The sequence below is a fragment of the Oncorhynchus mykiss genome, chromosome 22 (assembly GCF_013265735.2).
Source record: "Oncorhynchus mykiss isolate Arlee chromosome 22, USDA_OmykA_1.1, whole genome shotgun sequence".
Taxonomy (NCBI): domain Eukaryota; kingdom Metazoa; phylum Chordata; class Actinopteri; order Salmoniformes; family Salmonidae; genus Oncorhynchus; species Oncorhynchus mykiss.
The window spans coordinates 5382905-5398910 of NC_048586.1; the positions used below are offsets into that span (position 1 = coordinate 5382905).

The 16006-nt window shown below is 40.5% G+C and overlaps 1 protein-coding gene across 11 annotated transcripts in view; it reads right to left on the minus strand.

Annotated features, from left to right (window-relative positions):
* Positions 1-16006, minus strand: part of pcbp3 (poly(rC) binding protein 3) — a 173499-nt gene that overhangs the window by 138504 nt on the left and 18989 nt on the right. For 10 of the 11 annotated variants that reach the window (XM_036958561.1, XM_036958556.1, XM_036958553.1 and 7 more), the window contains exons 2-4: positions 11935-12025; positions 11438-11548; positions 10116-10242 (exon numbers count right to left, since the gene is read on the minus strand). The gene's annotated coding sequence lies outside the window, so the exon portion shown is untranslated. Of the gene's footprint in view, positions 1-10115; positions 10243-11437; positions 11549-11934; positions 12026-15832; positions 15930-16006 lie in introns of all 11 variants that reach the window. The other variant, XM_036958551.1, reaches the window with a different exon arrangement.

Sequence of the window (16006 nt, forward strand, 5' to 3'; positions counted from 1 at the left end):
TCAATACACAGTACATATCAAACGTGATTATGTCTGTTGGGAAATGTCACACTCCTCAAGAATGTCAATGTAAGGTTTCTAGATTTGATCAAATGTCTTTTTTTTGCTTAATTTTATTAAACATGGCATCTAATCAAATTCATTATTGACGGCAATATGATGCTTTCCAATTGATATCTATTAATTTTTATGCTGCAATTAGTTTTTGATATTGAGCACCAATATTTACACTTCCCAACAGACATAATCATGGAGATGGATGGATATAAATTCCTAGACACAATGATATGATAGCACAGACATCCCAAAATAGTGTCAATTTGTCACAGGACTACAGCATATGCAATAGGGTTCCTGATTAGTTTTTTAAATCTCCAACAGAGATGAAACATACAGTACATTCTGGCAGGAATTCTTTTGAATTGCAATAATTGATGTCTAAGGTTGTAAGAGCAAATATGAACATTTTCACATATCGTTGACCAATGGTTGCAAACATTTCTAATAACATGTTTTACTGTTGTCATTATGGGATATTGTGTGTAGATGGGTGAGAGAAAACATGTGCTATGCAGACAATACACAACTTTACATTTCTGTGTCACCATAGGATTTTAGCTGCACAAATACATTATTAGAGTGTATTAGTGATTTAAATACTTGGATGGCTCACAACTTCCTGCAGCTAAATTAAGACAACACAGAGGTACTTATTATTGGAGCCAAAGCACAGAGAGAGAATTTGGCCGCACATTTTAATTAATGTGCAATAAAGATAAAACACCAGGTAAAAACCTAGGTTCAATTTTTGTATCTGAACTCCTTTTCGAATCACACATTAGGAATGTGACTAAAATAGCTTTTTACCACCTAAGGAACATTGCCAAGGTGCAGCCGTTTCTATCTCAGGCTGATACAGAGAGACTAATCCATACTTTTATTACAAGCAGGCTTGATTACTGTAATGCTCTCCTGTCTGGTCTACCCAAGAAGGCCATTTGGTCAACTGCAAAACATACAGAATGCCTGCAGCACAGGTACTGACTGACCAGACGGAGATCACACATTACACCGGTTTTAAGGTCTCTACACTGACTGCCTGTGAGTTTTAGAATTAATTCTAAGATTCTTCTATTTGTTTTTAAATCAATCCACAATTGTGCACCCCAATAAATATGAGACATGCTTTGAGTTATGTACCCAGTAGGTCCCTCAGGTCCTCTGGTACTGGCGTTTTAACTATCCCAAAGCCTAGGACCAAGAGGAATGGAGAGGCAGCCTTTAGTTACTATGCACCCTGCCTGCCAGAGAACCTGAGGGGGTCTGAAACTGTGGACATTCTATATTTAAAAGAGATCTTCAAAACACACCTTTTTAACTTTGCTTTTCCTTAGGGTTTCAGTTTTTGGCATTCTTTTTTTCTTCATCCTCTTATGTTTGTTGTGTAGTAAATATGTATGTTTTTACTGTGAAGTGCATTGAGTTGCATTCAGGGGGCTCCCGAGTGGCGTAGCGGTCTAAGGCACTGCATCTGTGTGTGCTAGAGACGTCACTACAGGACCTGGTTTGATTCCAGACTGTATCACAACCGGCCGTGATTGGGAGTCCCAAAGGTCGGAGCACAATTGGTCCAGCGTCTTCCGGGTTAGGGTTTGGCCATGGTAGGCCGTCATTGTAAATAAGAATTTGTTCTTAACTGACTGGTTAAATAAAGGTTAAATAAAAAAAATTATCAAGCACATTGCATTGCATTCATGTCTGAAATGTACTATATAAATAAAGGTTGATTTGAATAAGTCAAGGGTATGAATACATTCTGAAGGCACTGTAACTCGTTTCATTACACTTAAACCCTTTTTACTGTTGCCAAGCCCATCAAGGATTGATGAGTCACTAATCCAGGCACAGCTTTTTTTCTTTTGGCAATGCTAGGGACACCCCCCCCCCCCCCCCCCCCCCCCACACACACACAGTGCTTTTAAAATTGTGTGTCAAATATGTAATTAGAAAACACCATGTAATCATGTATGTCAAAGTGTATGTTTGTTCATACAGTAATTTTTGTTCACCTGGGATTTGAACACCTGGAATTTGAACATTAAGATCTTCCTGCTACGCCACTATGTCTGTATCAATGACTGATTTCACCTGTAAGCCTATTCCTACACTTTGCACTTCAAAGTACATCTCAGCTCTGTTAAAAATACAATGAAGAAAAACTATTATATTTGTAATTATCGTAGTGATTCAGGAGTAACATTAAAACAAAATAATAGTCCCCACCAACATTAGACAACTATACCAAAAACCCAATGAGAGAATTGTCAGATTAACTGAAAACTAAAAGTCAAGTACTAAGTGATCATGTCAAATGTAATCATATTGTCAGTGATTATAATTTTTAAAACTATTTTAGCTGAATAGCATTTCATTACTTTACTTACAATAGTTTGGGACACCTGGTACCATCACGTGACAAAAACCTCCAGGGGACCATGACACAATGTCCCAAGAATATTCAGAGGACCATGACACAACGTCCCAAGAACGTCCTAAAAACGCCCCCCCCGGGTCAAACCGGGAACTATAGAAAGGTCCCCCAGAGAACGTTCCCTTGGGACCATCATGCAACGTCCTAAGGACTAGTAAAATGAAAGTCCTGAGAACGTCCTAAAAAAGGTATTGACATGGTCCTCAGTGATGTCCTGGGAACTTACAGAGAACTATACAAAGGTCCCCCAGAGAACGCTCCCTTGGAACCATCACACAACATTCTTAAAATGTTCTCAGAACGTCAGCCTTAATTAAGGAACCAAATGGGAATATTGCCAAATGTCCTCAGACATTCCCTGTTTGCTGGGTAGGCTACACAACTGTCATTCCAATTCAAGTGTCTAAACTACAGTTGTTGCGTGTGAAAACTGAAAGAAGGAAGACATAGAGACCTTCGGTCAGACTATGAGAATAAAAGGAAGGATCACGAAGACAACACTTAGTAAAGCAAATCAACTCTTAATCATTAAAGCTGTGGGTTTCAGATAAATAGATGCATAATTTGTATAAACATTCAGTGTAAATTTAAGTTTGCTTTTGTTGAATCATGATGTATTGATCAAGCAGTACAGAGTATTGTAGGAAACTCCCAGGTCTGCTGTTCATTCAGAAACTCGAATGTAATTATATTGGACACCTTGTCTTGTTGTCAGATGCCATGTCGATTTCCCTGCTGCAAATCCTTTCACTCATTCAAGCCTTGCTAACGTGCTGTTTCTGGTTGTTGTGGTCATTCAAAAAATGCAGTATGTGTTGAAACGAGAGAAAATGAATTATGGTTCTGCAACTTTCTTTTTTTGCTTTCTGAATTGGAATACTTGTTGTTGTGATGGAAGGAACTCATGAGAAATTAGAACGTTTTAGGCTATTATTTGGGGAGAGAAATATGATGGTCCGTCTAGTGATGACAGCTCTTCACGAAAAAAAGTTCAAATGTATGCATGCTCTGGATAAGAGCGTCTCCTAAATGACTAAAATGTGTCCCTTTTAGCCTTCATATCATATTGACAGATTCATCTACTGTGTTAACCTGGCTACACTCATTCATAATCATATCCGTAAATTGAAGGGTGATACTCGTGGTGGGAAAAAAATGGAAGAGTTTTGTTATGCTTAAGTAGATAAGGAGTAGCACACGGAGGTGTGTGTGTCTGTGTCTGTTGGGGAATAGTGAACTATATTTAGTTTACATTTTACTCATTTAGCAGACGCTCTTATCCAGAGTGAGTTACAGTTAGTGCATTCATCTTAATGTAGCTAGGTGGGACAACCACGTAATAATAAGTTTTAAAAAATCCTAAATAAGTAGTTATCAGCAAAGTCAGAGCTAGTAAGGGGGGGAAAAAGTCAAGTGTGAGTGTTCATTCACAAAAAGGCTTTCCCCCCCCCCAACTAGTAATGTAACTACATTTTGCAGTAGCTTGGTGGCAGTTGAACTAAATTGAAATCTTGGTCATGTTTTCAGTAGTTAATTACTTTTTTTTGCCATGTAGCATTGTAGGTAACTACTGGAATTACACAACTTTTTTAGCAAAAATAAAATATGGGTGAAGTAGGCCATACTTGATTTAATTATTTTGCACCAGAACTGCCTCGTTCTCACTTGAAACATTGTTTTTGTGTTTTAATAGGCTACATTACATCTTCTGTTAACATCTGACTCCAGAGTGATCTCATTTTGCAATTTGTATTTTATGACATTTCAGATTTGGATATGATAATTTTTCACTAAGTAGTTTGGATGTTTTTTTATTTCACCTTTATTTGACAAGGTAGGCAAGTTGAGAACAAGTTCTCATTTACAACTGCGACCTGTTGTAGTTAAGTAAACTATATTTTTCTTAAAGGCAGCTTTAGTGTAGCTTAACACGGTATCTTGGTAAACTGTATTTTCGGATTAGCTTCCCCAACACTGGTCTGTGTCCTGTCCTCAGAATTTGCAGCAGGCAGACAAGTTTGCTGTTACTCAGTCCGAATGCACATCAGCATTTATTCTTCTTTCCATACTCTGCAGCAAGACAAACATCATGCCCATCAACATCAACACAGCAAAAGCAGTCAAAATCATGGAACCAAACCTGAAGTTAACCCACAGATTTACTTACCTTGGGAGCAACGTACAGTGCATTCAGAAAGTTTTTAGACCCCTTGACTGCTTCCACATTTTGTGACGTTACAGCCTTATTCTAAAGTTGATTGAATTATGTTTTTTCTCATAAAACTACAAACAATACCCCATAATGACAAAGCAAAAACAGGTTCATAGAAATGTTTGCAATTAAAAAAATAAAAAAAAACTTATTTACATAAGTATTCAGACCCTTTGCTATGAGACTATTGAGCTCAGGTGTATCCTGTTCCCATTGATCATCCTTGATGTTTCTACAACTAGATTGAAGTCCACCTATGGTAAATTCAATTGATTGGACATTATTTGGAAAATCACACCTGTCTATATAAGGTTCCACAGTTAACAGTGCATGTCAGAGCAAAAACCAAGCCATTAGGTCTAAGGAATTGTCCCTAGAGCTCCGAGACAGGATTGTGTTGAGGCACAGATCTGGGGAAGGGTACTAAAAACATCTGCAGTGTTGAAGATCCCCAAGAACACAGTAGCCTGCATTATTCTTAAATGGAAGAGGTGTGTAACCACCAAGACTCTTCCTAGAGCTGGCCGCCTGGCCAAACTGAGCAATCAGGGGAAAGGGTCTTGGTCAGGGTGGTGACCAAGAACCCGATGGCCACTCTAACAGAGCTCCAGGGTGTCTCTGTGAGATGGGAGAAACTTCCAAAAGGACAACCATCTCTACAGAACTCCACCAATCAGGCCTTTATGGTACAGTATCCAGATGGAAGCCACTCCTCAGTAAAAGGCCAATGACAGCCCTCTTGGAGTTTGCCAAAAGGGACCTAAAGGACTCTCAGACCATGAGAAACAAGATTCTCTGGTCTGATGAAACCAAGATTGAACTTTTGGCCTGAATGCCAAGTGTCACGTCTGGAGGAAATTTGGCACCATCCCTTTCAGTGAAGCATGGTGGTGGCAGCATTATGCTGTGGGGATCTTTTTCAGCGGCAGGAACTGGGAGACTAGTCAGTATTGAGCTGTTGTTGGCAAGTAATGAATCTGCCAGCTTCTGACATGACTAAGTCCTTACATCTGCGAAAGTTTAACAGACACCCTCTCCATTAATTAAACTGCTCATGACGTTTAATGAATTCATTTCCTCTCCTGTGTTTTAATTATTACGTCAATTGAGCGTTCCCTATACAAGCTCATTGTGAGATTAATTTGATTTGTGCTAGTAAAAGCGCAATGGCAAAATAAAAAAATGTTGCTAGTAGAGGCTGTATTAATATCTGACAAATTCTATGTAGTGTTAGAGCATGACTCAGAGATAAGGTAGTGATGTGTGTGCGCGTACATGCTTGTGTGAGTGTGTGTTTGTGTGAGAGAGAGTATGTGTTTTTGTTTGTACTCTGTACTAAGGTGAGCAACATGAATGCCAGTGCCTGCACACTATTTCAAAGTTATTGAAGGAGTACGGCGGAGGAAATTAGACTGCCTCCCTGTGTCCTGGTCTGACAGATTAGTTTATGAGTAATGAATACATTAATAAATGCTGCATTTATAAAAGTTACAACATATCCAGAAGAAAAACAAGCAGTGATGATGACAGTGGCCGTTAAAAACTCACAGATATTAAAAATACTAATCTTTGGCCCATCTTGATCAGTCACTCTCACGCAGATTGGCCCCCATGTAAGTGGGATTCTCTGCCTCTAACCCTATTACAGGGGCTGAGTCACTGGCTTACTGGGGCTCTCTCATGCCGTCCCTGGAGGGGGTGCGTCACCTGAGTGGGATGATTCACTGATGTGGTCATCCTGTCTGGGTTGGCGCCCCCCCCCCCCCTTGGGTTGTGCCGTGGCGGAGGTCTTTGTGGGCTATACTCAGCCTTGTCTCAGGATGGTAAGTTGGTGGTTGAAGATATCCCTCTAGTGGTGTGGGGGCTGTGCTTTGGCAAAGTGGGTGGGGTTATATCCTTCCTGTTTGGCCCTGTCCGGGGGTGTCCTCGGATGGGGCCACAGTGTCTCCTGACCCCTCCTGTCTCAGCCTCCAGTATTTATGCTGCAGTAGTTTATGTGTCGGGGGGCTAGGGTCAGTTTGTTACTTCTCCTGTCCTATTCGGTGTCCTGTGTGAATCTAAGTGTGCGTTCTCTAATTCTCTCCTTCTCTCTTTCTTTCTCTCTCTCGGAGGACCTGAGCCCTAGGACCATGCCCCAGGACTACCTGACATGATGACTCCTTGCTGTCCCCAGTCCACCTGGCCGTGCTGCTGCTCCAGTTTCAACTGACCTGAGCCCTAGGACCATGCCCCAGGACTACCTGACATGATGACTCCTTGCTGTCCCCAGTCCACCTGACCGTGCTGCTGCTCCAGTTTCAACTGTTCTGCCTTGTTATTATTCGACCATGCTGGTCATTTATGAACATTTGAACATCTTGGCCATGTTCTGTTATAATCTCCACCCGGCACAGCCAGAAGAGGACTGGCCACCCCACATAGCCTGGTTCCTCTCTAGGTTTCTTCCTAGGTTTTGGCCTTTCTAGGGAGTTTTTCCTAGCCACCGTGCTTCTACACCTGCATTGCTTGCTGTTTGGGGTTTTAGGCTGGGTTTCTGTACAGCACTTTGAGATATCAGCTGATGTACGAAGGGCTATATAAATACATTTGATTTGATTTGATTTGATTTAGTGTGCCATTCTGACACGAGCGTCACTCAGCTCAAAGTGCGGACTCAGAGGAAACCATAGACAACCACATCTGCCTGCCTGCACATAGTCCTAGCAGTATAACTATCTGCCACAGTTATATGAACCAATATATATTTGCATACAGTATATGATGCAATGTCTGCACTTCTGACTAACTGAGAACGGTAAAATAGCTCCTATTCTCTCACATCCTTGAGAATAAGAAAATACTATGAAAGCCATGCTCTCTCGAAGAGTGACCTAACTGTTACCACCCTCCCTTTGTATAGACCTACCTTGCATTGCAGACTGGTCCCATAGACTGGACGTCACATTGTATAAGTTAACCTGTGACACTTAAATTAGTTTGGTATGGTAACATAAGACAGATGAGTACTTAAGGTAAAAACCAAAGTAGGGTGGTTGGTCGGGATTGATGGATGGGCTATTACACTAACGTCTAGCAATCCCAACTACTTATAAAGTTAGCTAACCCTTCCACTAACCTTAACCATTTTAGCTAACCCTCCCTTTAACCCTAACATTAACCTTTAGCTAACCCTTCCCCTAACCCTTTAACCTAACTCCTAAACATAGCCTTAACCCCTAGCCTAGCTAACGTTAGCCAGCTAGGAATTGTAACATATCATATGTTTTACAAATTCATAATATATAGTAACTAGTAACTGTAACCCATTGATTTGAGTTGAAAAATAAATGCTGCGCTCATGGAATGGCATGCTTTGAGCACTACTAAAAAGTGATATTTACATGTGAAAAATGAATGCCATATGCTGTATTTGCTATAAGCCTATTTTGTCGCCTGCCTCTGTTTTGGTAAAAAGCTGAGGGATGGGCCTGGAGAAATGTAACCACTCTCAGATTAATAGACAGAGCTATGGATGCAAGGACTGACCATCCATGTTATGAGGTTAAACAGTGTGTGTTTACATTTACAATGTTTACAAACATTGGAGAAAAACAAGCTTATATTTTATAAGTCCAAAAATGGATGTAGCAACTACAGATTCCCCCTTTTAAGTCTATCAAAAGTGTGCGAGTTTGAGAATGTGTCAATTAGGCCTATGGAATTTTTTTTATCAGCATGAATTAGATTGAGCAATAAAAGCCTCACTTGTATTCTATAGGCTGGGATCCGCACTATGAAGCTGTTGCAAGAGCGCATTTTTCACTGTCTGTGAACTGGTTTGAAAACAATGATTGATAGGCAGTTTAAACTTCTTGAATTCAACCATTATTCGGTTCAAATACACATTTAGATTTGTGAACAGCCATCCACAACAACCACAATCCATAAGGCGCAAGTAGCTCAATGAAAGAGCAGCAGTGTGATTAACATGTAGATATCAATAATAAGTGATATCCGTATCGCCGTAGACTACACCACTGCTGTCATCCTTACCTCCAAGCGTTTATTCAAGTTGGATAATCTTTGGATGCCGACAGCAGTCGCATCATTAGAAGACATATCTTGCCTACAAAAGCCTATTCCTGTTCTTGAATGTCATTTGAGAAACTTAAAAGAAATTTAAAAGTAATCCTTGAAGTAATCATCACATTTTTCAAAAGTATCTGAAATCTGATAACAATATTTTTCCTGGCTACGTAACGGATTACAGTTTCAGTTTTTTTTAAACCCTTACATGTAACGGAATACAATGAATCTGTTACTCCCCAACCATGCATATAGTACATTTTGCAAATTCGTAACATACTGTATATTTAGCTAATTTGTAACAAATAGTATGTTTGCAAATTCGTAAATATAGTATGTTTCCAATTCATAACATAGTATGTTTTGAAAATTTGTAAACATATTATACAAATTGTAATCCGTAACATATTATACAAAATGGGTGATGGACATCCACTAATTAATACATACCATAGGACACGTAAGGTATCATACTAAACGAAGTGTCTCGGACATACATACAGAATAAAACAAAATGCTCAGAGACCAGGTTGTGCTTTTGCCAAAGATACAGTCAGCTTTTGGTGTTTCGCGCTCACCATTTTCCCTCTCTCTGCTCTTTATGATCTAACATGTACATAAGTAGCGGCATAACTCTGGGCGTGAGTCTGAGTGAGTTATTTTTACTCATGACTCGGCAGCGCCTGAACTGGTCACCCTTGAGCAAAAGCTGCCAATGTGGCAAAACTAGTTAGGATGACAAAAGGACAACATCTCCCTGGGGAGTAACATCCCTGGTGGAAAGGAAGCAATGCGATGCAACAACTTTGTGGATGATACAACACGGGGATTATAACGACGACTGACATTTTGAATGTCACTCGTCCACACGTAAGAGCAGGCGACATTGGGGACCATTTTTCTTCGATATGACTTGCCAGTAATTTATCTGATCAAAAACTATGTTATAGTGAAACAAAACATCAGCTAAATGGTTTAGAAACCATTTTCAATCCTGTGTACAACTTAGTCTTTTAGAAAGGTGATGCAACCAAAATCCTGAATCAAAAAGTACGAATCATCCCATCCTAAATCACCCATCTCGACGCCTATCAGCACTACCATTAGTGAAAACTTAACAGAAAACCTCTGTCTCTGTCAGGAATAAAGCTTTCCAAGACGGACACAACAAAAGAGGAAAACTAACATCATGGTATGGAATGGAGACGGGGTCAATACCCAATTTAAACTCAGCTAACTCAGGGAAACCCTTGCGAGCCAATTTCCAAATCCAATTAGTAGTATTAGTACAGAGCTTCTTCGGAGCACCATGTAGGAAAAGAAAAGAGCTAGCGTAGCCTTACTCACCAGAGTTGCGCTAGGCCGTGGGTTCTCAGGGCATTAATGGAGCCGGTTGGCAGAGAGCAGAGGGGACGACCGTGCAGATCAGTTCATCAGCCTTTAGACTTGTTTCCAGGTTGATAACCGGCCCATTCTACACAGCCAGAGCACCAAACATTGAAAGTTAACATCTAGATAGGGCTAATTGACATGACAAACGCAATCATGTGTCTGTCATCTCTTCTGGTTCATACGTTCTATGGCAGTAGACCAGACCTTGTTCAGGCATGGCCTTCATGTACTGTTAGCTAAAGAGGAAAGGGCCACCGAGCAAAAAGGCAAGCACATGTGCATGTGGACTGGGTTACTTAATCTTCATGCGTTTTGCTAAGTTCTCTCAAAGGTCTGATGTTATAATCTCCACCCGGCACAGCCAGAAGAGGACTGGCCACCCCACATAGCCTGGTTCCTCTCTAGGTTTCTTCCTAGGTTTTGGCCTTTCTAGGGAGTTTTTCCTAGCCACCGTGCTTCTTCACCTGCATTGCTTGCTGTTTGGGGTTTTAGGCTGGGTTTCTGTACAGCACTTTGAGATATCAGCTGATGTACGAAGGGCTATATAAAATAAATTTGATTGATTGATTGATTGAATCAGGGAAAAGTCGCAAAAAGAGAATTGTTACAGTAAACTACACCATTATGTATTTCCCATAATTTCCTCTTTCAATTATAGTGGGGCATCATTTATAATGATTGCAGAGATGCAATGCTATAATGTCGATCTGTCTCTTTGTGTATTTATGTGGGTGTTGTGGGCATGTGCATGCATTTATAAATGCATGTGTGATTATGTTTTTGTTTGTGTATATGTGGGAATGCATGTATGATTGATTGAATGGATGACTGACTGTGTGTGTAAGCATGTGGGCATGTACATATCTGTGCTGCATTGTCGTATCTACTCAGATGGATAGATATTCTTGTTACAGTTTCGACGGGCTAACCTAGCTTCCATTTGCTACAGATATCAATTATAGCTTTGTTCATATTCATGGGTTTTGGCTGAGAGGTGGATTATTCTTTATTTTATACTTATTTAATGTTAATTTAAACCAGGAAGTCCCATTGAAGTCAAATACGTTTTTTCAAGGGAGACCTGGGTCATGTTCAGTAGGCACTAAAAGGATCTAAATGGACTGAAAATGGGAGGGAAAACCTGAACTTGTCCAATAAGAAAGGCTCATTTTTGGTTCCCTTTGCAAAATGTTTTATAACACTTAGAATTGCGTGACCCTAATGAACATGACCCAGGCCGAGAAAGGCAGATCATTGAGGTGTGATTGTTCTCTCACCAAAAAGGGATCCCAAAAGTCTCCTGGGTTTTCTCTTCCAGGTCATGTGACCTTGTGCTGTCAACCTTCCAGAGGACTGGGGAGACTTCCGTCTGTCCAGTGCCGTTCTACCTGGAACAGGAGAGATGGACAGACGGTCATGAGGTAATGGTGGAATACAGTAAAATGTCAAGTACATGGTACACTAGAATATATCATCACAATGATGGGTTACAGTTGTGAATGTCTCTGCTGTGCTGTTATACAGTATATTGTTTGCTCTGACATTGTAATTGTAATTTCCAGTTATACATTTTAGGTTATTTGGTTTTAGGGGGCAGTTATTAAATAATTTGAACAACTCTGTGGCAGTTATATTAATTTGTCAAGACCTACCCCCACATTTTATGGACAAGTGCAGGCAAAGGCATCAATGTTGACAAGAAATTAAATGAAATGTGAAGTAAAACTCAGAAACTTAAGGTACACAGCATTAACCCACCTATATTAGTACTTACCTGAGCAATGCTTCCTTGGTGACCACTTCAAATGGTTTAAGTGTCCAATAATATGTTCCTCTTCAGGTTTATATTGGATTCGTTGGAAAAACTGGAAGAAATCACAGCAATTAAAGGTAATACATCAGTAACAAAGTAGTGCCCTGTGCATTTGACTTTCATACTTTACATGAATATCAATTCATCAATAGAGAAAGAATAAATGCTGTACTGTGTTTTTACCTACATTCTACCAGCATGTCTCAAATCAATAAAATGAATGTGTTTCATATGACAATGTGGTATTTTACAGCCTGTAAAAACACGTAGTTAAGCCATTTCAAGACAACATCCAAGGCATGGCCGGCCCTAGTCTTTTGGGGGCCCTAAGCAAGATTTGGTTGCCCCCCTCCCACACATTTTAGTAGCCCCCGTCTTGACGGTAGAGAGAAACAGTACATTTCCTGCAATTCTACACATTTTGCCATGGGGAGTAGAGACAATGTTGTGGTTTTAAAGCAACATTTCTGCAATTCTTCACATTTTGCCATTGGGCAGAGAGCAGTTTAGAAATGTTATGACAAATTTCATGCATTTCTACTATTTTTGCCAAGACTTAAGCCATGTTAATGACATCTGAGTGAGAGTGACAAACAAAATCAATGGTGGCCCCCTGGATGTCAGGGCCCTTGGGCAAATGCCCTGCGGGCCCGGTCGGTATTCGACCATGATTATTACAAGTTTAGACAGCTGGCTAGACTACTTGCTTATGTTGCTTATGCCTGGAGCCAGACACTACTCCAGGGGAAAAGAGGGGAATCATGTGACAAAAAAACTATGGATTGTATCCTCACAAAAGTGATGTGGCTCAAGGCACATGTTGGTAGCTTTTATTGTGTCCACAGCTCCCTCTGCTGGCTTGTACCATGCATTCAGCAGCATGGGATGGGGAGCTATGTGATTGTGAATAGAATAAATGCAAGCATGCATGCACACAGACAGGCAGACACACACACACAAACAATAATATCCAAAGTTTTTGGCCTACAATAACAACAATGTTAAAGTCACATTAACGATGTGTTGAGGGTGGGGGAGTGAGGATGTTACATGGTGTCTTTAGGGCCCGTATTTAAAAAGTGTTTCAGAGTTTAAGTGCTGATCTAGGATATATTCTTATTCAGTATGATCTAAAAGGCAAGCCTGATCCCATATCAGCACTCCTACTCTGAGACTCTTGTGAATACTGGCTCTGACTTGCTCCAGTGTGAAGATTCCCCAAATCTAGGATCAGCTTCTCCAGTCCTAGTCCTAACCTTAACTATTAGTGGGGGAAATGAAAAACGGACCCAAGATCAGCCCTACACCACTTTGCCACTGAGATTGATTTACTAGGGGAGGACACTGCCCTCTGCTGGATTATCACATTCACTTTCACACAATAATACACCACAAAATCTTAACCTGGCCTAACCCTTAGCCACGCCATGCCAGACGCAGAATGTACACAAGATTCCATGGTTGCTAGATATTGTTTGCATCATGTTCTAGGTTTAAAGGATGATATATTCTGTTAAATATTAGTCTAATTATTTTCAATGGAAATTGCTTTTGAATTTAGAAAACAAGCCTCCCTGGATCAGAACATTTGTCTGATGTACTCAACCCCCATCCCCAAGACATCGCTCTTCTAGTCTACAGGAAATGATAAAAGACAGGGACAGATAGGCGCACACAGAGAATGGGAGCTTATCTTCCTCCTCGGAACTAGGGTGGCGTATGGTGAGCGGATCTCTCCTCTGACAGAGAATCCCAGAGGTGAAACTCTATTACAACGCAGCATTGAAGTCAACAAAGGGCCTCGGCACATGAATCAGATATGAATGTGTAATGATATCTAAAAAGCCTAATACTTTATCCTCGCTTATTCCTCCTTTAATTTCCTCTTTAAATATCCTCACAATATCCTCACCTTTAGAGATTAGCGTTTGACCCCTGTTCAGGACTATAGGCTGTTCTGATAGTAATAGCATACCCATCTGTCTGAGCAGATTTGGGAGACAGACAGGGAGAATAAAGGAACTTAGGTATATACTGTAGATCTACAGAGTAGTTAACCTTTATAAGACTGTGGGGCAAGTACATTTTTCCAGGTCTATATGGTATGGCCCTTATAAGAATGCCTCTCTGACATGTACCATAAGGATTCAAGTCAGTTCTGTTCATATTTCTACCTGCAACATTCCACACTGTTCGCCTACTGAATGAGGCCAAGGCATTGGATTGATGTGTGACAAGCTGACATTGACAATGCACTGATCGTCCATGTGATTGGAGCAAAACTACTACTCAGAAGCTTGTGAGCTGCATTTAAATGCAACTTCATTCGTAAGCATCAATAATGTCTCTTTCCACATTGAGTTGAATACTGGTGTATCTATAAAGTAAGAGTAAACAAAATACAAGCAAATACCAACTGATTACATCATAAAGAGCATACATCCTATTACCGCAGATCGTTATTCCCTGAGGTTAGCACCGTTTTCAATTTAAGACCACCATTTTATGTTCCCAAATAAGTCACTCATATCTTTTTGCCTTGCAGAACATATCATACAATATTAATCCAACCTAAACTATTTATATTATGAGTATTAATAATGAATCGCAGGCCCCTACGAAAGCTTGCTACGAAACACAAGCCGTCAGGGGGAGGCAAGCAGATGCATCTCTATATCCATATTATCTCCGGAGGAGTAAAAGGAGCTGTGCTCTTTGCAGATGCTGGTTCAAGACCCGTGCCGGCCGTGACCGGGAGACCCATGACGCGACGCACAATTGTCCCAGAATTGTCCGAGTTAGGCGAGGGTTTGGCCGGCCAGGATGTCCTTGTCCCATCCCACGATTCAATCAGGGGAGCCGGAAGAGGGGAGCGAGTAGGCTCACATTAACTAGCTAGCTAGCTAACTTTGCTGGTACATTGTTTCCCATGCGAGGAAGTCAGCCAGCATTTTAGCCTGGTAAGCCATGACAACAAAAACTAAAAGTGTACTGTATGACAGAGCCATAGACCGTTTTGCCAAAATGAAAGAGAGGAGGATCACATTGGCGTTCAACTAGTCTACAAGTAGGGGGATTCCCAATTTGTTTTGTTTACTTAGGCACACACATGCGCACCAACACAGAGAAACCAGTACCATGGACAGCCACATGATATTTAGAGACATTGATTGGCCTAAATTATTGGTATCTTTAAGTTTGTTTTCAGTGTATTAAACTAAGCATATATAGCCTTGTTGATTTGATAACGTTTAAATGTTTAAGTTGAAATAGCGGAGGCAGCTGGAATAGCAGAGGCAGTGCTCCTGTTGTCTTTGTGCTGACTTCCGATAACTCAGTGGTTCTAAATCAGTAGTTGTTTAGTAAATTGTCAAAAACATTAACTTGCTTGAACAATCTGCAGGTCATATCACTGTTTGGTACATGCAGTATTTGCTTTGTGGACTTCACTGGACACATGTTGCTCTCCGGTTTTGTGATGAAACAAACTTCAGTGTAGAATTTATTCCACCAGTGTGTGACTGCTGTCTTTTTGTTGTCATGGCCTTATTGTATGTCTCGGTGGCGTATGAACGAATTGGTTATAGAGCAAACTACGCAATTAACACAGGTTGTAATATGGCTTTTTTTACTGACTTGGCTTGGCTTCCTCAGTGATTTTACCTACACACTGCAACAGATTTTTTTTCAAATAGAAGCAGTTGATTTGGCCACATTATTTGAATATCCTTAAATACACCGAAAATAAGTATTTAAAATACAAACACTTAAACACGCATATATTTGAACTCAGGTCTTGTCGCACTATAGCCTCACTCCCCAGCTTGAAATGTCTACACCTTCGCTATCGGATTGGTACCTTTTCGGTGGCACAACTGGCTAAGATGGTGTCACTTGTGTTTGCGAAGCAGAGGACCCGAGATCAGTCGCAGACATGTGAGGAAGGAACCTATATACTGTTGAGCAAGCAAAATGACACATTTTACACATAGTTACTATGGGACAGTACAAATGTTTTTAACCTATTCATCAA